The sequence below is a fragment of the Neolamprologus multifasciatus genome, chromosome 13 (assembly GCF_963576455.1).
Source record: "Neolamprologus multifasciatus chromosome 13, fNeoMul1.2, whole genome shotgun sequence".
Classification (NCBI taxonomy): Eukaryota; Metazoa; Chordata; class Actinopteri; order Cichliformes; family Cichlidae; genus Neolamprologus; species Neolamprologus multifasciatus.
In genome coordinates this window covers 9,061,575-9,077,383 of record NC_140451.1, presented here as the reverse complement: position 1 = coordinate 9,077,383, position 15,809 = coordinate 9,061,575, and the positions used below count along the sequence as shown (strand labels likewise).

Genomic DNA, 15,809 nt, shown 5'->3' with positions numbered 1-15,809 from the left:
TATTTAAATGATCACCCATGAAATCTGGCTTCTCCCTGTGCCAGGATGGCCATTTGGAGCGGCTATAAACACGTCTGATTTCCAGTGTGACTAGACAACTCATCACCCTTCTTTTCTAACAGAACCAAGACTTTAATCAAGAAAAGAAAGAAAAGGCCTCGTGTATAGATTGTAAATCAGTCTACTGTTAAGTCTGGTGCCAAGGCTTTCAAGAAACGCTCCTTTAGTGCTTTGTCTTGGGCACATTTCTCATAATAATGTGATAGGACGAATAGTGTGATGGCATTGGTCGAATTTTTCTGTCGGAAGTATAATATGTCTGTTTGAAACTGAAGTTACGCATTTTCCAGCATGTTTGTTCAAGGTACTAATATAGAGTCATATAACAGTTTAATATCACTGCTCTGTCTTCTTTAGGCATCTAATTATTGTCTATAATGGTAAAGCCTATTGTTTATTAGGCAAACCCAATCGTCTAGTCACAGAAAGGCACAAGTCTGACAAAACAGAAAAAATAAAACGAATAATAGATAATAAATATGATTAGGGTGGGAGGCTATTGTATTCGGGTCTGAGCTGGAGCTCTCCCTTAAAGCTCAGGATTGCAGAGCATCAGTGAGGAGAGCACCTTTCCCTGATCATCTGACGGCAGACGGCTCCTCCCCGCTCCCTCCTGTCTGCTACGCAAAGCAGTGGCTCGGGCACAACTCTGCCCGCGTTTCTATCCACGGGGTTCGTCTACGTGAGCAGGAGACCGGAGTCGAGTTCTCCACTTTGAATAAACAAGGACTGCGTTCCTGCACTGGTGTCGGCTTTCCAGTGAATCAGTGATGAGAGTGGCCGAGAGCACAGGCGGACGCTTTTCTCCCGTGCGGACCTGCCGAGCGCAAAAGTGCGCGCCCTGGTTCGGCTTCGTCTCCATCCTCCGCTCCTGAGATCAACCCAAATCCAAAGAGGCGCGCTGAGATCCCCCACGAACCCCCCTCGTGCGAGGTAACCGGATTTTCTCTCAAGATTTCCACTCACTTTGAGGACACACTGCTTCTCAGCAGCTCACACACATGCGTTACGCTTTCATGCAACACTTGAATCTCCTAGCGTCTGAGAAAAGGATGCTGTTTTTTGAATTGAATTTTTATTCTTTTCAATTCACGGGTGATTCATTTCTCAGTTGTCAAGCTCGAACAAATCCAGTTATCGCCTCGCAGCGAGCCGATCCTCTGACATTTTGAAATATGATTAGTCACTCATGTGAAATAGGTGCCTCGTCATTTTTCTGAACCTCACATTTAAATTCTTTTTAATAGGTATTGATCAAACTAATTAAAAAAAAATAAACGCTGCATCCAATAAATTAACTTTAAGCGCTCACGGGAGCACCGTCTTTTCGAAACCCTGTGGGCTTTGACATTTAAAGTAAGCGTTCCAATAACACTTCTAACACATTAAAAGTTTGGGGCAAAATTTGCGAAGTTAGTGTTTTTTTTTCTTTTTAAGGGATTAAAATGCGAACTCAAACAGAGACGTTTGCAGAACTTTCCCCTCCCAGCTCCAGATTGAAACTGAAAGCTCTTATATTCCATTTTAAAGAGTCGCCGTGTAAACTCAATCAGACAAGAGCAGCTAATGATAATTACCCCTCTCCTGTACTCGGGGAAACGTAGCCTTGATGTGGCATTGTTTCCTTCCTCAGCATCATTTCATCTCCTGTATCTGCTATCACAACCAAAGCAAGTGAAATTCCAGCAGCCACATATTATAACGTCACAGGATGCAAATTGCCATGGGCTGTGCAATTCACCTTTGATTATGAGCATGTGGGTGTTGGCTTATGTGAGCTGGTGCTTCTAGCAGCAGGATTTCCTCCAAGGCATAAACCGTTGTTTGAGTGGAATAAGTTCTGTGATGAAATTCAAATGAAACATAATGGCTTTTTTTCCCCAGCTGAAACCCTGTCCTATCTCTTTTGCTTCAAGTGGGCTTTAATTGCTCTGTATTTAAAATAGGTTCAATCTTTAGGCTACATAACCATGCTCTGGAAAGTAATGTGGTGGTGTTAATGTTCTGACAATTACTTTTTGGGTGTAGACTGCTCATTATATTGAGATGTGCTGTAGTCTTTTTGTTATATTTTTTCCACTGAAAATCCCCCTTTCAAAGATTTTATTTGAAATATATAGTGAGCGCGTGCAAAAAAAGCTTTCTAGATGTACACTTGTTAATCAAGAGGCAAATGTATGGAAATGGTGAAAATGCTACACAATGAGTTCTCTGTAAGCTGGCTAGAAAATTGGAATTAAAGGGCAAAAGGTCGACATGAAAAAGGGGTCACCCTCATTATTTTCATACCCGACTAATCAACATGAATGTGGTGACTGTGCATCTGTTGCTAAGCTAGAACGGATATTTTGTTTGCTTCATCCTATGCTCGAACCAAACGTGTAAGTATTGCAGAAAGCAGTGAAGCCGGGTGGTCTATGAGATCATCTCGACAGTAAGCGTGTACGAGTTAGGTTGTAAAGACAATGGTGAGATAGGGAGGCGGTTATGATCTCTAAATCCGCAGAGAAAACAAAAGGTGTCTCTGTGGTGTAGGAGTGGACAAACACGCAGGGTCAGTTGTTTTTTTACACGACAGCGTGAGGGGTTCGTGTGGTAAGCATAGAAGAAGGAGGAGGAGGTGGGAGAGAAACAGTTTCAATTGCCTGTTATTACATTTTTTTTTCTTTTTTGTGTTTGATGGAGTTTATCCAGTTGGCTCCACTTGAGCAAAGTGGGGGACGAGGGGTGGGCTGGGGGTGGAGGAAGAGAAGAACAATAAAACAGAAGTGAATTTTCTCCTCCTCAAGTTTTGCTAATCAAGAGCAATAAAAAATAACACGAGTGTAGAGTTAATATTTGATGAGGTTATGTTCGCTGAATTAAAGGATGAAAACTATTAGCTGAGGCATATGAGACTTTTGTTAAAAATGCAAATGAAATCCAGGCTTTGGCTTTTATGTGTTTGTGTGTGTGTGGTTGTGAGAGGATGTAGGTTTTCCCTCAGGAGATCCAACTTTTACGAAACACTTTTTTTAAAAATGCTTTTAAATTGGCACAATTCAGCCTCAAGGCTCTAAATTCTGTATCAAAGTCAAATGTCAATGAAACCATTAAACTATTTATCCATAATGTTTATTTTTATTTGTGAACAATTGTGACAAAAACAATATTTTTAATCGAAATTTCTTGTACTGTATGGTGACATCCTCTATTTTTAAGTCATGGAATTTATGCTGCTTGCGTGTAATGGCCAGACTGGCCAGGACAATATCATGAAATGTATGAAATGCGTGTTTGTTAAATGCCCTGTATTTGTATAGCGCTTTACTTAGTTCCTAAGGACCGCAAAGCACTTTACACTACATTCAGTCATGCACACACACTGGTGACGGCAAGCTACATTGTAACCATAGCTGCCCTGGGGCGCACTGACAGAGGCGAGGCTGCCAGACACTGGCGCCACCGGGCCCTCTGGGCCTCTGACCACCACCAGTAGGCAACAGGTGAAGTGTCTTGCCCAAGGACACAACGACCGAGACTGTCGGAGCCGGGGCTCGAACTGGCAACCTTCCGATTACAAGACGAACTGCCAACTCCTGAGCCACGATCGCACCGTTAACCTCGACCATGACCCAAAGTCTTAACTGTTTCAATTGTCATAAAATGGCTTGAAAAGGGCTTCAAAATGCCGCTCTGTCAGAAATGCCTGATTGGTGTGCTAATTATACAGCAATGACTGTTAGTGGAGAGTGTAATTCAGATTATTTTCTGTAACTATGTCGCTTCACATTAAGTGTAACAGCAACAGTTTTTAGCCACAATAGATACTGCCTATCTAAATAACTGTTTAGTGCCCTTCAGTCCCCAGCAGTGTACCCGTATCCGTGTGGAGCAGAACGGATACATAGCTGTCGAGACACACACTGACATATGTGGCTCTGTATCCACTATGAAAGGTGATAGCCCTATCATATTGCACAGGCAGGTAACCAGATTGGAGGTATTGTTGGCCATTGCTTTGTAGCACCTGTGATTTGAGCACTCTCAGCACTGCTGAATACATTTGCATATTAGCTACTTCCTGTGATTTGCATCCTGGAATTACAGGCTGAGTTAAGAGGTTGCAGAACTCCCCACTGCACAGTTATGACAGGTGCTAACTAGTCTCCTTGGTACAATGCGAGAAAAACATCACAGAGTGATAAGTAGCCGCCAGAAACTCTGAAGGTGTGAACATAACATGCATGAAAAGACATTTCTAGAGAGAATTGCTGCGATTGTTAGCATGCTGAGCTAGCTATAGCAAGCTAGCCAGCCGAGCTCAGTGGTTGCTACTTTCAAAGTGAAATACAGACTCCAAGGCACAATGAATGAAAGTTCCCAGTGTGGAAAGAGTAAGAAACAATCTTTTATCTATGTAGTGCAGCTAAGAGTTCATAAGGCCATCTCCTGTCAGTGGTTGCTCTTAGTCATCAGTTAGCCTGCTTTCTTCCTAACCAGGGGCCTGAAGCTCTCTGTCTCCAATTAGGCCCAAAAAGTTGTGTTGTTGTGAAAAAGAATATAATATAAAATACATCAATTAAACTGAGGTATAACTTTATTTTTTAATAAATATTGAAGGCTGTTTTCCTGACTGATATGGGGCAGTGAAGGAGTGGTTTATTCATGTTAGCATCATGAATGGAGTGACTTGCTAGTGATAAGATTTACAAGGCCCAGGCATCATTATTTCCCTGCACCCAGTTAAATAGAAGTTGTCAGCTGTCATGTGCTTTGTGATTGACTTTGATCCTGCCTAATGATCGCAGTGTTCATCTTGGAGCCGTAGGACATCGCTCGTCATGCTCTCAGCCTGATATAATATGCACATGATTTCAAAACTGAGCCTCTTGACCTAGTGGATTCTCAGTTCTGCTGGCTTTTTGATTTTGGATATTTACACCCCTGTGATTAGGTCACCCAAGTACAATCACTAATCCAGCATTGTGATGGTAATGTCATACAGAGGCTGATTTATATGTGTGTGTGTCTGTAGAATTGGCTGGATCCCCTGTCTGCCTCCCCCGTGGACTGATTACTGATCAGACTAGCATTTCATATCAGCCTTGCGGGGGGAAATTAGAGGATTAGCAACAACTTCATGCTTATTCCCTACATATCTTCCAGGCCTCCAAATCCTCTGGAAGCCATTGTTATTTTAAGTAGCTTGGCAATTGAGCATGGAAGCAAGTTCTAATTCTCCCAAGTCTTTGGAGATGCTGAGCTGCAGAAAGTTAACATTTTGGAGCTACTTCCCCTGCTATTCATGTTCTTTCATGATGTGAAAATGAGTAACTGAGAGAGGGCCGTGAAGCTGGCTGCCAGGACCTCTTCACTCCAATCCTTGGTTCATTCATAATAGATAAGTCACTGTAACTTACAGTACAGGGCCATAACTAGGCTAATGCTTAGATTTGCATATTTGTGCCGGGTTCCATAATTCATGACGTGCAGCAGGCAGGCAGATCCATGCTGCAAACCTTGGTCCACTTGATGAGCACCATATATATCTATCCAACATATCCAACATGCGTACCAACAACATTAAAAGGGTGTACAGAAGCTGTCTTTTCCAGGCACATGAGGGCTTTGTCTTCATCATCAAAGCTTCAGAGTCTGAACTCTGCCTTTGGGGAAGCCTTATTAAAGGCACGCAGATGAGAGAATCAGACAACAGGCTTTCTCCCGCTTAATTTACTGCAATTCTGAAATAATAGGACAGGGTGAGAGCGGATGAAAGAAGAGACAGCAGAGGGCAGCGACACCTTGTAGTGAACAGATTTCACGAGCCACTTTTTCATCAAGGGGTTCAAGAAAGCCAGACACCCTCATCATTGGCGAGTGTTATGAAGCAGATTTATCATTCCACTTGATGATGGGACAAGTCATTTATTCATTAAGTTTTTGCTCTGTTTCTTGCATATACACACACACATATATATATGTGTGTGTGTGTGTGTGTGTGTGTGTGTGCGCACTCATAGTTTGAATATCTTGTCATATTTGTCAGTCTTGTGTTGCTTTGGAGGGAGCACAACCCTGTCATGTAGAGTGAGTCTTGCTTTGATTCAGATGCCTTTTCCATACGTATCAATTTATTTTGTGTGGACGCGTCGACGTGTGGGTGTGTGCGCCTGTGGCTGTGTAGTGGTGAGATTTTCTGTTTGTGACACGGTTCCAGTGTGCGTCTGGTGACCTGAGTGCAGATTATTTCACATTTGAATGAAACGATTTCCTGCATCGCAACGTTTTACCATTAATTTTGAGATTTTAAAGTAATCTGGGGAGCTAACGAAGGAATTCACACAAAGACAACCTTATGGTCCACATTTTCAAAGAAGTCTGCTGAGCTGTTAGTCGTCTGTCAGTGTGGACATCATCATTACTCCTAAGGAATACATTTTCTGCATTTGTCCACGTTTCCTTTTCTTTTCACATCACTGGTTGTAATTTTAAAGGAACAAATGAATACTCATGAGAACAAAATGTCAAGCATTGGTCGGTCCTACTGACTTGCGCTCTTGCCACCACCAGAAGCAACACTTGACATTTGTTCCAAAGGCGAAGATCTGGGTTAGTCTAAATATGAAATTTGATCTTTAGAGACACCGATTTAGATTTATTGTTGGAAGGTCAAACACCTAACGAAGGCAGCTCAGAGGATGTTTTCAAAGTTAAGCGGAGAGGAGATGAAAATAATGACACACTGTTGAGTATTTAACAGTGGCTCGGCACAGCGTGGCCCAGTAGAAAGCTTTCTGACCAGTATTAATAATGTCTCACTTGTGCTTACTGGCGAAGAGTTTAGCAGCAATCTCTCGAGGTAATGTGGGGAGCTGTCCATGGTGCTAAATGAGACTGTTCATCTTGTGTTCTGGAAAAGAGAAAGTCCAGATAAGTACCTCTCGTTTTTTTCCACCTCCAGAGGAAACACTGCTCATCTCAAACTTGAAATTGAACCTTGAAAGATTCTGTTTCTCCTTTTCTGACTTAAAGGCAAAGGGGTGACATGAGGTGTAGTTACTGAGCTATATGAAGCTGAATCTGAAAATAGTCACAATTATGACACAATTCAAAAGCGAGGATTCAGTGCTTGTACATTTAAAAACAATTATTTATTGTGATTTGTAGTCTTATATCAGCAGGGTGAAACACAGTACAGTGTAATGCAACTTGCATTTGTACTTGTACTGAAAGCCTGTTTTTTAATTTTCAATATCATTTATGTGTGGTTTTGGAGTACCTTTTTTAGCCAAATAAATATTGCTCCCATATCTGGTTCATTCTCTGTCTTTATTGGATGGCTAATTGAATATAATGGGGCTGGGGACTGTGAACCTTTCAAAATGAGCAACTCACAGTCTATTGTGCAACACGAATCTGAAAGGCTAATAATAAAAGTCATGTCACAAATGAAAGATAATAAAGTGTTTTGGGTTTTTATTATTATTATTATTTTTTTTACAGGCAAACGGTAAAAGGTAACATGGTCTTTTTATTTTTCCACCCTAGAAAAAATATTTGTGCTTTTTCACTATTATGTTTAATTAACAATTAACAGATTTTTAATACTAATCAATAATGAATGAATTGCTCTAACATTGCTTAAAATATAAAAACTCTTCAGGTGAATATTTTTGTAAATTGAATGTATAAATAATTATAAATAAATAGGCAATACATTGACCATTTAAAAGTGGTTATCAGTTGCAGCACAATTATTCTACTACAGTGCAAGTTAATCATTGATAACTAGCTCCAGTTTTATAAGAAAACATAGTTAATCAAACACCCTAACACTTAACCAACAGAAAAACAAACAAACAAAAACTTATCAGGCTTATTACGTATTTCAGAAGGAAATATATTTAAAATGTGTTAATAAATTGGAAATTCCTAGTTAATTACACCTTAGTAAACACTTAACTTTAAGGTTTAGATTTATGTGTCTCTATGTTAATAATACTTCTACAAAAATATAAAAAAAAAAATTTGTTAAACTCTGTATAGTACAATTTATAGTGCATTAAGTAGCTGATAGCAGTTGACAAGGATTACATTTTGATGACACTGGCACAAAAGTACTGTAGCTGACTTAAAACGGCTGAATTTTCAGATATATGCGCAAAGGTTTTCAGTGTTGGTTCTGTGATGCACTATTTGTGTCTATGGTGAGACTAAGGATGTCACTACATATAAGCTATTTGCTACCAAAACTCGAAAAGCACAGCGCATCAGCGTATTAGCTGCTACAATAGTGTCGCTCCAAATAATTGATAAGAAAGACAGTATGGAGGTACTTTGTGCTGTTAATCTGAAATAAACATTACCATTTTGTTTGAAAGAGCTCGCAATGCTGCTGTGAAATGAATCTTCCACAGGCTGAAATGTTTGCAATGGAAAATGCTACATAGATGCTTAAGCTAATGTAACAGCTGTGGACAACTCAGCACCACATCTAACATTTCAGTGACAACATAATGCTAACATTTTTAAATGACTTTTTTCAGAGAGATTTTAAGTACTGCAAGTCCAAATATATGCAGTTAGTGGAGATAGGCTCCAGCCCCCCCGTGACCCTGACAGAAGCGGAAGCGAATGGATAGATGAATTAATTTGAAACATATCATGTTATAATAATGAAGGTTTTTACACTGCTTACGCCAAATGTTCCTGCCAGTACAAATTCCCAAATGTGACTCAACCCATATAAAACACAACAATGCTACATCCATTTATTTTTTATCATAGCATTGCTGTGCAGCCCTTTTATTGATGGCGCCATACAACCTTAAAAAATGACAGCTAGTTGCATTTTAAATAAAAGATGTGACCTGGTTTCACTACAGGAAACGCAAGAGTGGAACAGGTTAAGTATCCAGAACAATGCATATAAAACAGGACTATTGAACAGACTTACATTTCTATCTTTGGGGTCAGTCACTGTAGAAGCTGAAAGAATTTCATTGTTTTCTAAGAGCAGGAATTCCATTAAAAACTGCTAATGTTTGACTATTGATTGTCCTAAATGTACTCATGTATTCTTACTTGTGCGCTGTGTATGTTGCGTGTTTGGTAATTGGCTCTGCATTAGTTTCTGAACCCTAAGGCCATGTCCTAGCCCCTTTTCTGTAACACTGCCACTGTAACATTTCAGCGTCAGAGTGCTCTCCAACCCTGAAATGAAAATCCACAGCGACTAGTGAATGTGCCGTATCATTATCTGGGGATATAAAGATGTAATCTGTATGGATAATTCTAATTTCACTCAACTATTGGAGAGATTCACATGAGCTTCTTCTTAATTTATCCATATTCTTTTTCAGATTTTCCATTTCACTTCACAACACATTTGTACACTCCTAATCTTGTAATTACAGCATTTGCTTCTTTCCCACAAATCTACAGTATGTGTGTAACAGATGTTCATTATGTTTTGATTGTTTGATCAGTCAGCAATAACTTAGGGTGTAAGAGGATAATGGTGATTATTTTTATATTTGCTTTCAGTTTTTTCCCATCTAGATAAACAAGCCAAAATATTACATAAAATGGGATTAAAAATAATTACATGCAGCCTGAAATGCTTGAAAAAGCTTTATTTTTGTTTTTGTTACCAGTGTGTTTATGTAAAGAGGACGATTTGCAATGCATGTCACTGAAATTGTATATTGTAATCAATATTCATGCATCACTGTAAATTAACCCACTAAAAAAAGGCTTCGCTTTAGTGTCAGGTAAATATTTAATGGCATGTATGCTTAACATATGTTCATTTTGTATGCATACTTTGGCTCCTGGCATTTTTCTACACAGTCACTCACATTTTAGTAGCTGCCAAACAGATTTGTACAAATTTGTAGAGTGGAGCATTTATTGTACAGCGCACATGGAGGGTATTTTTAATTATTATTATTTTAATTTCAAAGCAGATCTATTCTTTGGTTCAAAGAGTGAGCGTGTGATAAAACCTGTGCCATTTAACAGGATTTAACTTGAGGCTATCTCGACTCGATAAAAACTGGACAGAGTTTGGCTCTCACCTTGAGAATGACTTTTCAGCACATGGCTTCTTCTTTACATCATATCCTCTTCAGTTAACTGCAGTAGGGTCCACAGTTGTGGAATACTGCGAGGATTAGCGAGGGCATTTGATGTTGGCATTCAGGGTTTCAAAGAATTTACCAATTCTCATTCTGCATGTGTCAGAATACAGAGCTGGTGGTTTCAGTCATTGTCTGAAATGACACTCAATCTGAGGATGAATTCTTTTGGTTCAGCTTTGAGGGAGAGTTGAAAATCTGAAATTAAATTAATTAGCAATAGTCGAATAAATTGACAGACGTCACTGGGATCCATCTTTTGAGTTTTGAACAATCTGTTTGATTTTTGGTGTTATACTAAATAGTGCAAAATAAAACATTTTAGCCACAAAAAACGCATCATAGTGTTAAATAAACACTCTTTATTAATGTTATAGTAAGGAAAGACTGAAAACCTTTGCTTAGATTAGCTCCAACGTTATCATTTCGCTGTTAGCCTTAATGTTAACAGTAGGCTGATGTGGTCATCAGGTAATTGTTAATAGTTAAATGGCTAATGTTAATGTGTGAGCTGGCCAGGCTAACATGTTAAATACTTAAGTGTTTTTAAAGTGGGGGCTCTGCTGACCTCTTGAAATTCCTCACAGAGGTTTGCTCCATATTGTGAATATACTATGTTCAGCTCCTAGTGATGGGTGGGGTTGAAATAATGTGTAAACTGGAGGAGGTGGAGATGATGCTGTTGCAAATGAGCATCTAATATGATATTAATTTTTAGTCTGGATTAGTATCTGAGTATTTTTTACAACCCTAGTGCATATATGCTGTAAGGGAACATTTATACCAAGCTAAGAAAACTCCCTCTCGCGCGATATAGACTAATAGATTGTGACAAATCATGTCAGTGTGTCAGGAAATTACCAGTCTCTGTAAGGATGCTACAAAGCTGCATAGCATGGCTTATTTGGAAGCTAGCTAGCAAGCGTAGAAAGATTATTTGAGAAAGTTCACATCAACAAGTGACGTTAAGCCCAAACTCATTAAATTGACATTAGGATTATGTAAGGTTTATGTGCCCTGTGAGGGCTCCTTGCCCCCAAGAAGGTTTGAGAGCTCCTGCAGAAAACCACTAGCTTGGGTTTGATTTTTATATCTTTGGATGGCTGAAGTCACTAGAGATTAAATTTGTTTTGTGGGTTAGAGAAGTCTGTAGGGGTGTATCTGTGCATTGATAATTTCCAGAGCAACAGATGCAGTTGTATTGCAGTGTAATTTAATGCAAGAAGTACTCCACATAGGAAAACTCATTGCCCAGCAAATTAAACCATTACCTCCCCGGTTGGAGTTAAATATGGAGAAATTACTCATTTAATGTCTGATTACTCCCTAATAGAGCCATCTAAACAATGGTATCCACACATTCCCACAAGTAAATCCTGCTTCTCTGCAGCATACGGGTGGCAATTGCTTGTCAGGGTCAGAGTGAAGTTTTATTAAAAGATGCATGCTAAGAAGTCAAAAGAATTCATCTGTTTGGATTCATTATAAGATGGCTCTCTAGTCTGAAGATTTGTCTTCATTATCCAGCCAAACACCAGGCAGATAACATTCTGCCTCATTTGCTTTCCCAGCCTCAATTTTCCCTGAATGATAATGCAGCATCTCTTTTGTGTGGCTGTGGTAAAGACAAGCAAGCCATTTCCAATATGCACACAGGATTACAAAGGTTAATCATCAATTTAAAGCTAATCTTTGTTAAATACCAATAGAAGCTTGGTCTGTGCTCGAGACAGATATAATCAGGCAAACCCCCAAACAATCCTCCATCTAAATGAAGTGAAAGATGGTTAATCTAGGCTGTACGGCACAAGTTGATGAGCGAATACGGCGGAGGATTGCACCACAACTCTCAACTAATGTTCCACTGTTTGCTAAATTTAGTTGTCAATTCTACGGGGCAAACCACAGAAATGCTCCCAATTCTCGTATTTACTTTGAATAGAATCCAATAGAAAGAGACCCCCAATAAAACGAATGCCACTTTCCAACTGAGGCATTTCATTTCAACCCCATCCTGCTCAGAGATCGTAATTCTCGTGTATTTATCCTTGCTTCATTGTGTCTTTGGAGTTGAGATAATTATGGAGTTTTAAAATTATGCAATCCCTTTTCCCTATTCTGGGAAAATGAGTAATTAAATTTCTCCTTTTTTCCTCAGTTAATACGCAGACGACTGGGATCACAGGGTCCTAGTCATTATCTGGTCTGGTCTGCTCTGGTGAAACATGTCTGCCAAGTTGGCTAATTAAAATTTGAGTTTCCTTCCATTGCAGGCTGTTCATATTTGTCAAAAGTGGCACTTCATGATATTAGAATAAAATGATTAAAGATTTTTAAAAGCTCGTCCTCACATGCAGGTGTGCGGCACATTCACACACAGATTAAAGGCAGCCTTGCAGATAGCCGGTCCTCATTAAGTTAAAGGCCAAGGGATATGTGGAGACCTTATTGATTGCATCATGCTGGTGGTATTACATGTACTATTCATAACGATGTAGTCGATGCATAATCACCACGTGAACGAATCACTAGGAACACCCAAAAAATATCTGTTTAATAAAACCTTGTATTCTTAAAATTTCTATATGTCCCATATAACATCTAACTGAACCAATCGCTTTATGTCCTAATCTACGGAATTCAAGGGGGCAACATTTAACAGGAATTATGGTAAAGTAAAATAAAACTAAAATATTCATGACAACCTCGGGTGGTATCGACTTTTAAATGCACAGGAAGTAAAGTTCTATATGTTATTTCTTTCGAACTTCTTGACTAGCGAGATAAGCTTAGGACAAAACATTGTGTTTCCCATTAACCTAAGCCATTTCAAGTCTGGGCAGGAATTTACAATAATGGGAAATAGAATCAGCTCACCTTAATGGCAGAGGCATAATTCCATTGACAAGGCAGGCTCCTTTAATAAAGATAAGCCCCGAAGAAAATCAATAACCTGAACTAATTTCGAATGGACTCAGACGAACATAACATTCGCACCCAAGCAAACATTTTTAAAAGGCCTTTTTCATTGCTATTGCTTAGAGAACAAACCGAGGCTGTTTTCCAATCTTCGCTACATGACACAGTAACAAAGCAAGCCAACAAGTAATCTTGCAGATGCCCTTTCTCTGATTCTTTTTATTCCCCCATTAGGCCTCCGATGCTGGGTCCACAAACTTCTCTAATTAAGAATTCGTCTTCAGCACATTCGCCCATAAAACGGGCCTTGCTGCAGAACGTGGGGTGATAAAAGGAGTTATTGGGCCTGCGACCTCCTTTGCCTCTTATCTCCCATAAACACTTCAGTTGGTTTTTACAAGACTGTGGAGGCGGTGGTACGAGCAATAAGCCAAAGGGGAATGGCCAAAAGGCTGGGGTGGTGGGGGGTGGTGATGATGTCTTATTCATGAAGAACGGCTCAACAAGGGGGCGCAGATGAAATTGACAGCGAGAAGTCATCGTCATCATACTACAGGCGGTAATGTGGTTCCGATAAGGCCCGTCTCGTAGTTGAAGTTGATTAATCTTTGCGCCGGGCTTCATTTCACCGTGTGCCGTGGTGATTTTTAAAGCGGTAAAATACAGAGTGCTTAAGCTCTTTTGGGAGGGAAATAAAAAATAATATTGCACACTCATTAGCTTTACCGGGGGTTCTTACATTAGCTTGTGGGTTTAGCGACACACCAGCAGAAGACAAAGCTCTGCTCTCCTATGAAAGTCACCCCGCTGAAGTGACACGTTTTATTCCCTCTATCTTCTTAACCTGATTCTGTCACACACCCAGGACTACACACGCACAGATATTTTCATTAAGTTGCAGACAGGTTTCTTACACCCATCAAAATGAGCCTGAAGTCTTGTACGTCACCTACTCTGGTTTTCTTTCCACACACATTAAATTCAGTTAAAGCAAACAGTGGTTTTTTTTCAATAACATTTTTTTTTTGTTTTCTTTTCTTTTTAACCCACACCTCATTTCAGTGTGCACATGCTCTGGTGATTTGAACCGATGGTGGATCCCTTCCTGCTATGCAGGCTGAACACAAGAAAGTGTACGGTGAGATTGCATTCAAACCGCTGCCAGTGTTGTGTTCTCAAAAAAGAACAAGAGCAGAAAGAGTATAAAGTAACAGAGGCTGCCAATACTTGTGGTTAGCCTTCCTTGAAAATGTCTGTAAACGGTGCCTCACTGGTGGAGGAATCTCAGCTTAAAAGCGCGTGTGGAGCCCAACTGGCGCTGGAGTTTTCGTCTGCTCTCATGCACGGGGAAGATTTTGCAGAGGTTACGCTAAAAAAAGCAGCTCGGTGCTTCACGGGCAACGGTGTGGAGCGGTGCGAAGGCAAACGCGGTAAACAATGTAATGATAGAACGAACGACAGCCACGCGGAGCTATGGTGGTTTATGTCCTCCCTCATCTCTGCCCAGTCAGGCCTCTGAAGCACACCCCTGCCAGAGAAGCAGGGGGCCGTGCACGGGGAAATTGAGCTGGAGATTGTTATTATAGATAAACACTTCTCTTACGATCGAGTTTGCCCTGCAACCAGGAAATTACAAGGATGTTGCTCAAAGTTGAGCGCAGAGGCAACTGGTTTTATTTGCCTCTGAGGTGCCAGTATGCACGGTCACAAACTGCGCTCAATAAATGATGCTGAGTCGCATGTGGGAAATTGATGGTCTTTTTTAGAGTACTTTTATAAATTTGTATATATGGATGATGTTTATTGATAGAAAAGTAACTGGGGGTTGTTTGTATAACTGATGCCTTTCAGTTGCTTAATTGCTGCAGTATAATTATACCATGTGTTTAAATATGAAGATTTGCATTCTGTTCTATTAAATACAGCATTCAGGGGTTCGCATAAACATAAGGTATTGACATGATGACGTCCATTGAGATAATATATTTAAGCAATTGACTCATTATAAAAGCAACGGTTAGTCGAAACCTTGTGCATCAATCCAAGAGCATACGTTATTTTGCAGTTAATAAACAAAATCTTGCCTGAATCTTAATATATATACTGTACATATAAATGCAGTATGAACTAGGCATGCCACATTTTAAATGATACTGAAGATTCCAACAGAGTTGCTCTAACCAGTCGTCCTGTTTATTCTGGAAGTTAAGAGATGCCTCTCCACTGCACTTCAAATGAACTCAAAGTGATGAACGATGCAACTTTGAAAAATACTTGTTTTGTATTCTTGGGGAGGAGGGGAGAGTATTTTTTTATGCCTATCATTAATTTAAAAAAAGCAAAAAACTAGAATATGCCTGTACACAGAAAATAGACTGAAGAAACACTTTGTGTGCAGTATGAACAAAAGGAATGACTAGATCAAGTCTGCTTCCACATTAAAATGAGTAGATTTTGCCTCTCTTAAAGGTTTTGTGTCTGATAGAGACGGTAAAAAGGATGACTTAGCAGGTTTTAAACTTAGCACCGTCCCAGCCCACACCGTCTGATCCGTCCGATTGTGTTACGATCCGTGAGCCGCATTCGAGGCGACAACTTGAATTACTTATGCAGATGAGGTAGCTCGATACCTTGAAAGTTCAAGTTCAAGGTCCTTCGCTGCGGCTAAAGCGACATCCCAGAAATGGGCGTCTGTCACCACCAATC

At 39.9% G+C, this 15,809-nt stretch overlaps 1 protein-coding gene across 1 annotated transcript in view; it reads left to right on the top strand.

The window, feature by feature from the left end:
- The first annotated feature begins 581 nt into the window (after positions 1–581).
- hs3st1l1 (heparan sulfate (glucosamine) 3-O-sulfotransferase 1-like1) overlaps positions 582–15,809 on the top strand; it is a 34,539-nt gene continuing 19,311 nt past the window's right edge. The window contains exon 1 of the mRNA XM_085182769.1: positions 582–993. The gene's annotated coding sequence lies outside the window, so the exon portion shown is untranslated. The remainder of the gene's footprint in view (positions 994–15,809) is intronic.